The following is a 10,586-nucleotide window of genomic DNA, read 5'->3' as shown; positions in this document are numbered from 1 at the left end:
GTCGCAATAATTGACCAATCACAGTCGATTATTCTCCTCAAATTCGTTTGTGATTGGTCAATTCTTGCGACTCACGACTTTGCGACTCGCATTGTAGACCCAGCATAAATGTTTTATACATCACGACGTCAGACGACGCTTTACAAGATATTCGCGATTACTTTTCGCGTTACCGAGGTCATTCGCTCAACGTGCGCGGACCAGTTCGGACGTGTTTTGTCCGAAACGTAAAATTTTTTTAAGTACTGCGACTGTTGCTGTCAGCATTGATTCGCGCTCGAATTTTGTGATTTCCACTTGGACTTTGCCACGCCAACGGTGATACAGACTTGTTAATCAAACAGGGGAATATCTGGCCTTATTGTCCGCCGTTTGGCGGCAGGAGCCAAAAAATTTAAGAAGAAGAAGAAGAAGCGTTACCGAGGTCCGTTTCGGCGAATAATCGGCAAACGATCGCGAGAGATATCGGACGGTTCTGCCTGTATCCCATAATGGTCGCGTTCAGCAGACACAACTGTTGAGTTCGTCTTATCAACACTCTGCGTTGATTGGTTGGTTCTAAAAGTAATGCTGGGTCTACAATGCGAGTCGCAAAGTCGTGAGTCGCAAGAATTGACCAATCACAATCCAATTTGAGGAGAATAATCGACTGTGATTGGTCAATTCTTGCGATTCACGACTTTGCGACTCCCATTGTAGACCCAGCATAAGAGCCAATCACGTTCGACTGCTACTCAGCGGCTTGGTCTGCTGAACGCGCCCAATAAGCCTTGTGTACACGATACTAGAAATCGGTCCGAGTTTCGGTTTAAGCCAATGAAACTGCTGCTTTTCTGTAAGAGCTGCAAGTTGATTGGCTTAAACCGAAACTTGGACCGATTTCTAGTATCGTGTACACAAGGCTTTACGCCCATGCCCATAACCAAGAATCACAAGTTCGAGAATTCAAAATCTCGAGAATCGCAGGCGACCAGCCAATGGGTGTGTTTAGGTAAGACACCGCTACTGTAGCGCTACACGAATGCGTACCAGCCATTGGCTGTTCATGGTAGCGCGAATGTGTATATGTACTCCTCGGAGTCCTCGTCCTCGGTTCCTCAGTCCTCGGCACTCCTCGCGTCGCAAGTCGCAAGTGTCGCACAGTCGCATTAACGATGTGAGCATCATGGCGGCTAGAGTGTTGGGCTCGGTCCTGCGTAAAAACGCAGGATTTTTCGGCGCCGGCAGGCTGCTGGCGCCGAACAACGCGCCGGCTATCACCAACGTGTGAGTCAAATTAATCGCATTAAACGTAGCTCGTAAATTATTCGCTTACACACGTTACGTAACGACATAACCTGTCTGTTTCGCCGTACGGCGTGACGGGCCACGACTGACAACACCTGTTTTGCAGCCAGAATCGCAAGGGCCACCAATGGAACCCGGACAAGGAGTTCCTCGAGCAGTTGGAGAGGCCGGTGGCGTACGCCACGGAGAAGCTCGACTGGACCCCGCCGCATCACGAATCCGCCCTGGCGATGGGCCCCATGGCGGAGCAGACCATTCAAAATATAAAGCTTAACTTTGGACCGCAGCATCCGGCCGCCCACGGCGTGCTCCGGCTGATCCTGGAGCTGGACGGCGAGATCGTGCTCAACGCCGATCCGCACATCGGCCTCCTGCACCGCGGCACGGAGAAACTGATCGAATACAAGACCTACATGCAGGCACTGCCCTACTTCGATCGTTTGGACTACGTCTCCATGATGTGCAACGAACAATGCTTCTCCTTGGCGATCGAGAAGCTGCTGAACATAGACGTGCCTCTGCGCGCAAAGTACATTTGAGGTAAAAATGATACGCATCCCTTTCAATAACGCGAAATATATTAGAATATAAATACCTTCTTTGGTATACATTCATCAACTTGTGATTCAATGTTCTCCAAGTCTGATAGAAACTATTTTCTCGCTTGCAGTTCTTTTCGGGGAGATTACGAGGATTCTGAACCATATTATGGGCATATTGGAACGCACGCGTTGGATATTGGCGCTCTTACACCCTTCTTCTGGCTGTTTGAGGAGCGAGAGAAGCTGATGGAGTTCTACGAGCGCGTGAGCGGCGCCCGTATGCACGCAGCTTACATAAGGCCCGGCGGTGTGTCTTTGGACCTACCGTTGGGTTTGATGGACGACATATACGACTGGGCCTCCAAATACTCAGGACGACTGGACGAAGTGGAGGATCTGCTGACGGACAACAGAATCTGGCGGCAGCGCACGATCAATATCGGTTCCGTGTCCGTGGAGGACGCGCTGAATTGGGGCTTCAGTGGCGTGATGTTACGAGGCTCTGGAATAAAATGGGATTTGAGGAAAGTTGCGCCCTACGACGCTTACCACCTGGTGGATTTTGACATCCCAGTTGGCACAAACGGCGATTGTTATGACAGGTAAAAGCATTTAAAAGAATTAAAGGTATTAAAACATAGGAAAAAAATAGATTACTAAGAAATCAAAAGAAAAAAAAATAATTAAATACCCGGTCGGACGTAGATAATACGGCAAAAAATCTTTTAGATTAAAAAGAAGGTTTACATATCTTTTTAATCGCATTGTTATCTATATTCGACTTGCATTAGCCTTTAAAAAGGAATTTCTTTCCTTCAATTATTCTTTGCTAAGAATAATATTTAATTCTTATTGTTCTGCGACTATACTTTATCGTTTCACATCAGTAATAATACACGAAAGAGTCATCTAAAATTTAGATTCTAAATGAATGAAAAATGCCATCGCGCGATGTATATAACTTTTAAATATTTATAACTTATTTGGCGCAATGCCTCTTGTTTTCAGATATCTAATCCGCGTCGAGGAGATGCGACAGTCGCTGCGTATCATCCACCAGTGCTTGAATCAGATGCCCGAAGGGGAAGTGCGATGCGACGACGCCAAGATTGTGCCGCCGTGGCGGGAGGAGATGAAGAGCAGCATGGAGGCGCTCATCCATCACTTCAAACTGTTCACCCAGGGTTTCCAAGTGCCGCCGGGAGCGACGTACACCGCCATCGAGGCGCCGAAGGGCGAGTTCGGCGTTTATCTCGTTAGCGACGGCAGCAGCAAGCCGTATCGGTGCAAGATTAAAGCGCCGGGCTTTGCTCATCTGGCGGGCCTGCAGTACATGGGGCCCAAGCACTTTCTCGCCGACGTGGTCGCCATCATTGGTACGCTGGACGTCGTATTCGGCGAGATTGATAGATAATTTCCTAACGATCGATAATTTATATAGCGTAGAAATGAATTTAAAAAATAAATGATATAAATATGTTTATGTATGTTACATACATAGGGATTTACGAAGCCGATTGCATATTACGTGTGCACGTGCAATAAGTGGAAATGTGACGAATATAATTTCATGCCGAATGAGATGCACTCTCGAATGCCGAATATACGAAACTTTGCTGTTACATCTAAACCGTCCGCTACCTAAAGCCAGAAGATTGTGTACGATTCACGCGCGATAAGAACACAAAACCGCATTTCTTTTATCCCGGGTTCTTTTAATCAAAAAAGGTAAAAAAAGGCGCCAAGTACACGCAATGTATTTTGTAAATTCAAAAATCCAATCTAAATGATAGCTTTATTTCTTCTTCACAAAATTATGTTACCTAACTTAACTCAAGTAACATGTATTTAAAAAAAAATGTGTAATATTTAATTTCTCCTTCACAAAATTATATTACCTAACTTAACTCAAGTGACATGTATTTCAAAAAAAGATATGAAATCTTTAAATTAAATTGCGCCAATTGCAAAGAGATTATTATATCACAAAATTGCGTTACCAAACTCAATCTAAGTGATACGTACCAACCTAAGTGGTAGTAGCCTTATTTCTCCTTAACAAAATTATATCACAAAATTGCGTTACCTAACTCAACCTAAGTGATATGTTATTTCAAAAAAATATATGAAATCTTTAAATTACGCCAACTACAAAAAGAATATATATATTGCTTTGAAAAATAATTGTAGTGCAACTACTCTTAAAAAATAAAACAAAATTGTGTTACCTAACTCAACCCAAGTGGTATGTATCTTTGTATTCCTGAGAGTCTTTCTATCAACCCAAATGGTAGTAGTTTTAATTCTTCTTGGTAAAATTATAATATTACAAAGAATCATTTTAATTACAAAGAATTAAAGAGGTAACATTATAAAATAAAAATATTTAATTAAAATAAAATAAATAAATTTTTCTTGTAAAAAACTTGGCGCTGCTTTTTTAAGGTCAATCCAGACAAACTTGCATGTGCATAAGCATATGCATAAAGAGATAGATTGGTCTATTTCCTTTTGCACATATATATGAATCAATCAATTTCTTACGCTTATGTTTATGCGCTATGCAAATTTGTCTGGATTGACCTTAAAAAGCAGCGCCAAGTTTTTTACAAGAAAAATTTATTTATTTTATTTTAATTAAATATTTTTATTTTATAATGTTACCTCTTTAATTCTTTGTAATTAAAATGATTCTTTGTAATATTATAATTTTACCAAGAAGAATTAAAACTACTACCATTTGGGTTGATAGAAAGACTCTCAGGAATACAAAGATACATACCACTTGGGTTGAGTTAGGTAACACAATTTTGTTTTATTTTTTAAGAGTAGTTGCACTACAATTATTTTTCAAAGCAATATATATATTCTTTTTGTAGTTGGCGTAATTTAAAGATTTCATATATTTTTTTGAAATAACATATCACTTAGGTTGAGTTAGGTAACGCAATTTTGTGATATAATTTTGTTAAGGAGAAATAAGGCTACTACCACTTAGGTTGGTACGTATCACTTAGATTGAGTTTGGTAACGCAATTTTGTGATATAATAATCTCTTTGCAATTGGCGCAATTTAATTTAAAGATTTCATATCTTTTTTTGAAATACATGTCACTTGAGTTAAGTTAGGTAATATAATTTTGTGAAGGAGAAATTAAATATTACACATTTTTTTTTAAATACATGTTACTTGAGTTAAGTTAGGTAACATAATTTTGTGAAGAAGAAATAAAGCTATCATTTAGATTGGATTTTTGAATTTACAAAATACATTGCGTGTACTTGGCGCCTTTTTTTACCTTTTTTGAAAAAGGTAATTTTGTACTGATATCACCCATTTTTTAGTGTTAAGCAAGGATCTATAAAAAATTTTTATTTTTATTTTTTAATTATTCACGAAATTAGCAATAACAACAAATTAAATTTTTATTGAATTAGCAAATTAGTAATTCGTTACAAAAAATTACTATTTACATAAATTTACTATTTACAAAAATTAATAATATTTAAGTAAAAGTAAATTATACATTTCTCACAAAAATTAAAGGAACACTAAATTTATCTTTAAAAACAAAATTCAAGCAGCTGTAACTTTGTTAAAAATGAACGAAGTTTAAATTTAAAGCTTAAAACCTCTACTTTCGAAAGATATATTGTGTGTGTGTGTGTGTGTGTGTGTGTGTGTGTGTGTACGTCGTAGATTTACTTCTTTTGAACGGCGCGTGCGAGAACGTGAGAAGTGTGAGAGTGTGGGGTGAGACACAGAGAGTGAGAGATTAGCTGTAATTAATAAAATAAAATAGCACGAATAAAAGACGTCAATATTTCAGTAAGAAATACTTTTATTGTATTGTTTATTGCACTACCTAATGTACTGTCCGTTAGAGTACTTCATTGTATCTCTCGCGAGCTTACCGATTATTAATATCGAGTCGCTGCAAGCGCTTGGACACTTCGATAAGATTAAAGCGATCACAGACAGAAGCATTCCGGTAAACGAAACGCCGCGAACACCCCAATAGATACAGAGGCTAATACTTCTTTTCTTTTTTTTTAAGGATTTCTAATGATATCCGTACCGCACGTAGGGCATTCCCGTCATTGCGAAACCGTTTCACGACTCGGAGGCTGCAAATGTAGCGAGTCGAGTTTGTAACGCAAGCTCCGTGTCCCAATTCGTTCTAGATGCGCTCCTCTCTACCTAATGTAATACATTACTCGCGTAAAGTATCGCGCAATTGTAATTGTACGTTATAATAAATGTAGTACAAATAGAGAATATACCGCGCGCGCGTGATGTAAAATTGTAAGAGTAGACCTAAAAGGTAGTAAAATCGTAAAACGTAAATATCGTAGAAAAGTTTCGCGAAAAAGCAAAGGCTCGTTCCAAAACAATAGCGGAAGGCTTATGAAATAGAATAAAAAGAAAAGATGATAAAAAATTTCTCATACACATTCTCCGTTAAGCTCTGATATTTGTATGATTCTTCGTCCTTATGTTAGTTCGTCTATCGATTATCTGTCAGTAAGAAAGCATTTATACTTCTAGTAGACCGTCGTGTTATAGTTCTGAAGGCACTGTTCAAAAGTTTATTACATTTCTTGGAATAACGGGTCTTCGCAAAACACCTCTTCGAATGGTGCGACAAGGAGAGTCGTTATAAACATCGACATGACCATTGCACACGCCTCCTTCGGTCTATATCACAAAATTCAAAATAGAGTAGTCTCAACTTGACAGCCTGTGCCACAATGCCAATGCCGTATTTGTCGGGTCTGTGATCGGTTAGGAATTATCGTGAGCTAGCAAAAATCGATGGTCAGAATTCAGGCTTATGATACGCAATGGCCGGTGCATTTCCATTAATTATGTCATATCAATATCGTATCATTATAATATTACACAAACGCTTATTAATTTAGAGGCACATTGCTAAGGGTCTCGGTTTTTTTTCTTTTCAAGTTGCTCCCTACATTAATGAACTTATGACAATTAGCTAATTACGATTATTCAATACGACAGCGATTTGCCATACGATATTGGAAATTGTACAAAGATTCGGAGGATGCAATAGTATTTGAAAATATTGCTTTGTACATATATATATATATATATATATATATATGTATATTCTATATATATATATATAGAAGAGAGAAGTGTGTGTGACGAACGAACGGTGGATATCTTTCTTGAAAAGAACATCAATGTGTGTCAAGGTAGTTTAAAGACAATATTTGAGCTCGGAATTTCTTAAAATTAAGCGTAAAAAATGTCATGTACATAAAAATAATAAGACAACTCTCTACAGATGCTATAACGATCCCGGATTTCCTTACCTAAGCAGGAAAACTTTGGCTACTGCTACACGCTATTTGTACTTCGGCGAAAAAGAGCCGAATTTACGATTCTTGCTAAGGACACCGATTGCGCATTTAGAAGATTTAGAAGAAAAAAGAACGGTACGCAGCACACACAGTACCTAAACCAGCAACAGATCATTTATATGTTCAAGAAGACCTTAACAGTACTATATATGCTCACGCTTTAATAAATCTGAATTCTACGCACAACGATTGTAATGTCAGAGAAGCATTCACTGTACTCAGAGAGTGTACTTTTTGCCGGAATGTTTAAACGTGATATATTTTCTTTTTATATTCACACACAGCACTGGACTATTTGCGTTATTCGCGCTCATAAATTATTTAAAAGCTCTTAGTCTTTTGAACATTAAAGTCCAGAATGCTGCTCTGAGATATGAATGCTCTACAGAATGTACATAGTAGACAGCAAAAGCGTCTAGACCACAGAATGTTCACATTCGCTCTGATGCAAAATATCGTTTTCTTTTTTTTTCGAGCTACAAAAATCAGGCTGATGCAATGGCAGATACTATGTAGATATATAAAAGTTAGCTTTACAACATGTAAAACCTGATAAAGTTCTTAAAAAATCTAAAGAACATTCCCTGAATAAGATCAATCACACGACAATTCAGTCCTCTCTAAGTATCGTACTTTAATCGTAGAACGCATCAAATAATTTCTTTTAAGGGAATCAAAATTTTCTAGAGTAATATGTATAATCAGTGATATATTCTCATGAATGTGTGGGTCTGTCATGGTACCAGCCTGGATCCGGCCAATCAAATCATGTGATTCCGTAGAGTCTAGACACAGACATTTCTCTTCCGCATCCGTACAGATGAGCCACTAAGATAGATCACAAAAAGTACGGAGTGGGCGTTAGAGGTGGGATTACTCTCTCGGAATCAGGCACTGCCTGGAACAGCACGGGTGATCTCTGATCCACTGTCGTGAACTGCATGATACTAGTCTATGTTACCACATCGATAACAATAATTTGGGGCCGACCACACTGTGACGAGTTTGTCATTAAACATGTACCTATAACCTGCATGATAAAAATATGCGTCATCAATACATACTTCCGAGATTAAAAAAATCTACGACAGAAATATTTGAGCAAAGACATACCTTCCTGAATTAATTGGTGCGCCCTACAGATGAGTTTAAGATCATTCACTTCCATGAACATGTAAGTCACTTTGCTGCCAAACAGCCAGCCTGCACCACGCGGACTCTGTCCATGTTTCTACATCTTCTGGATCTGACCAGACCAAATCACAGAAAGCACCTGTAATATGGCAATTAAGCAACGATATTTTATTATTATTGTACAATAACAGTAAATATCCAGTCATGTAACTTTTAAATTATTATGTAACTTTTGCAATGACATATCACTTTATACAATTAATACCTTTGTGTGGAATCTCTTGATTCCGTTCAATCGTTCTAATTTGATCTAGTGTTCTAATAGCTGGAGACAATCCACCGTGTACACAAAGAACCTGTTCATCAATTAACTAAAACAGAATTTTATTCGAGCGTAATCAAAAGTGAAGTTATAAAAAATCTTTTATACAAATACTCACGGCAGCAACTGTGAGCAAGTCAAATACCCTACAACAGTACTTCCACGCATTAGCATTGCCGTACTTGTTTTGGCATTCATCTAGAACAGAAAATGAAGAGACCAATGAAATCAAAGCTTCATTATACACAAATGTAAAAAAAAGCCCAGAAAAGAAAGTATCGTTGCGCACTTACCGTAAAATCCATAAACGTGCGTGATTTGTCTAGATTCGTGATTACCGCGTAGTAACGTTATCCTGTCGGACCATTTAGCTTTAAGTGTGAGCAGACGAGTAAACGTTTCTAAGCTATAGTAGCCCCGATCGACAAAATCTCCCAGGAATATGTAATTTGTATCTGGCACGGGGCCACCGTTACGAAACAGTTCCTCTAAATCATAGAACTGTAACAGCACAAAAACATGAACAATCTGATGTATATTAATAAATATCACGATTGTGTACAAATAACTATACAGCTACAGAATATTAAAATCGAAAAGTTGTGAGGCAATAGATAATGGAAGACTAATATTGTTGCGACGCTAATTCGGAAGATTAAAATCCGCTAAAACTTTACGTCGATCCCGTAGCGGTGAGCAAGGATGCTCCGACTTTGAGGTTAGTACAACATTCATCGCACGATACTGTTATAATTGCAAATCGGAAACGTACCTCGAGTCCAGCTCTTCTGCGATCAACGAAGTCGGGATCGAACGTGTCAGTCGTCACTTTCTGCCAAGCGTAGAGAACCTTCTTTTCCGGCAGCGGTGGTAACACGATGTAGGGATACGAAATCTCCAGAAAGCAATTCAAATTCAGTATATCGCCGGCACGATTACGGTGTTACTGCCGTTTCGCGTACGCGCGTATGCGCGCGTTGTCGCACCTTACCTCGCGACAGCGTGCGGCTCGTGCAAACGTTAACGCGCGGCCGCAATCACGCTGCAGAAACGCCTCGTGTGAACAGGCTCCTTGATCTCAGTATCAGCTCCCTGCCGTCAATACTATAATATAGGTTAACCTGTATGTAAACACTCACGTAAACGTAGTAAAGTAAACAGTATAAAATAAGTAACAGTAATATATAGAATAAGATAATTATAGGATAATTACATAAAACAATTACCTTGAATTAATCGTCGCGTCGCGTAAAGAGTCACGGTCGGTCTCGCTCCGCGCGTACTACCGTATCTCTCGAGATAGGTTAACTGACTGATGTGTGACAGCGCGCTAAACGCACTATCTGCACTCGCGCCAGTACACACACGTATAATGTGCATATCGAAACTGGCGATACTAGCACCGCCCTGGTGTCGAAAAAGTGAAAGTGACGCGACTCCACCCAATGAAATGATGGCATGGCATGAGAGACGGTCGACGTAGACGACGACGTATCTTAAAAATAAATTTTCACATTTGGACTTTGCGTCGCAATATCTTCCGCTCGTAGGGCACGTAGCGGAATATTATAAGAGAAACCCCCTCCTAATTCGACCCCAAGCTATCGATTAAGCTTACTTAGAACTTGATCCGTTCACTCGTTATCGAGATCTCAACATCTCGAGTACTCGCAACTCGTCGCGTCGCGTAAAAAGAGTCACGGTCGGTCTCGCTCCGCGTGTACTTGGCGCGAGACACTACCGTGTCTCTTGATGTATTAATTCAATAATATTTATATAAAGCTTAAAGGCCTCTGCACAATGAAAAATATAGGGAACAAGGAACAGATATTAGCAATTAGAAATAAGAAATCAGGAATAAAGCTGCGGTGTAGCATTAATACACGGCTTTCTCGATAGGTTAAATCTATTGC

The 10,586-nt window shown here is 39.3% G+C and overlaps 2 pseudogenes; one reads left to right on the top strand and one right to left on the bottom strand.

The window, feature by feature from the left end:
- The first annotated feature begins 1,086 nt into the window (after window positions 1–1,086).
- LOC139787402 (NADH-ubiquinone oxidoreductase 49 kDa subunit-like) lies at window positions 1,087–3,310 on the top strand (annotated as a pseudogene).
- A 2,343-nt stretch (window positions 3,311–5,653) lies between these two features.
- LOC139787403 (serine/threonine-protein phosphatase 6 catalytic subunit-like) lies at window positions 5,654–9,750 on the bottom strand (annotated as a pseudogene).
- Between the last annotated feature and the right edge of the window lie 836 nt (window positions 9,751–10,586).

This window comes from Temnothorax nylanderi, unplaced genomic scaffold, assembly GCF_030848795.1.
Source record: "Temnothorax nylanderi isolate EJ_2023f unplaced genomic scaffold, tnyl_v1.0 TNYL_tig1503_pilon, whole genome shotgun sequence".
Lineage (NCBI taxonomy): Eukaryota > Metazoa > Arthropoda > Insecta > Hymenoptera > Formicidae > Temnothorax > Temnothorax nylanderi.
The sequence above is the reverse complement of the archived record's forward strand: the minus strand, read 5'-3'. Positions and strand labels throughout refer to the sequence as shown.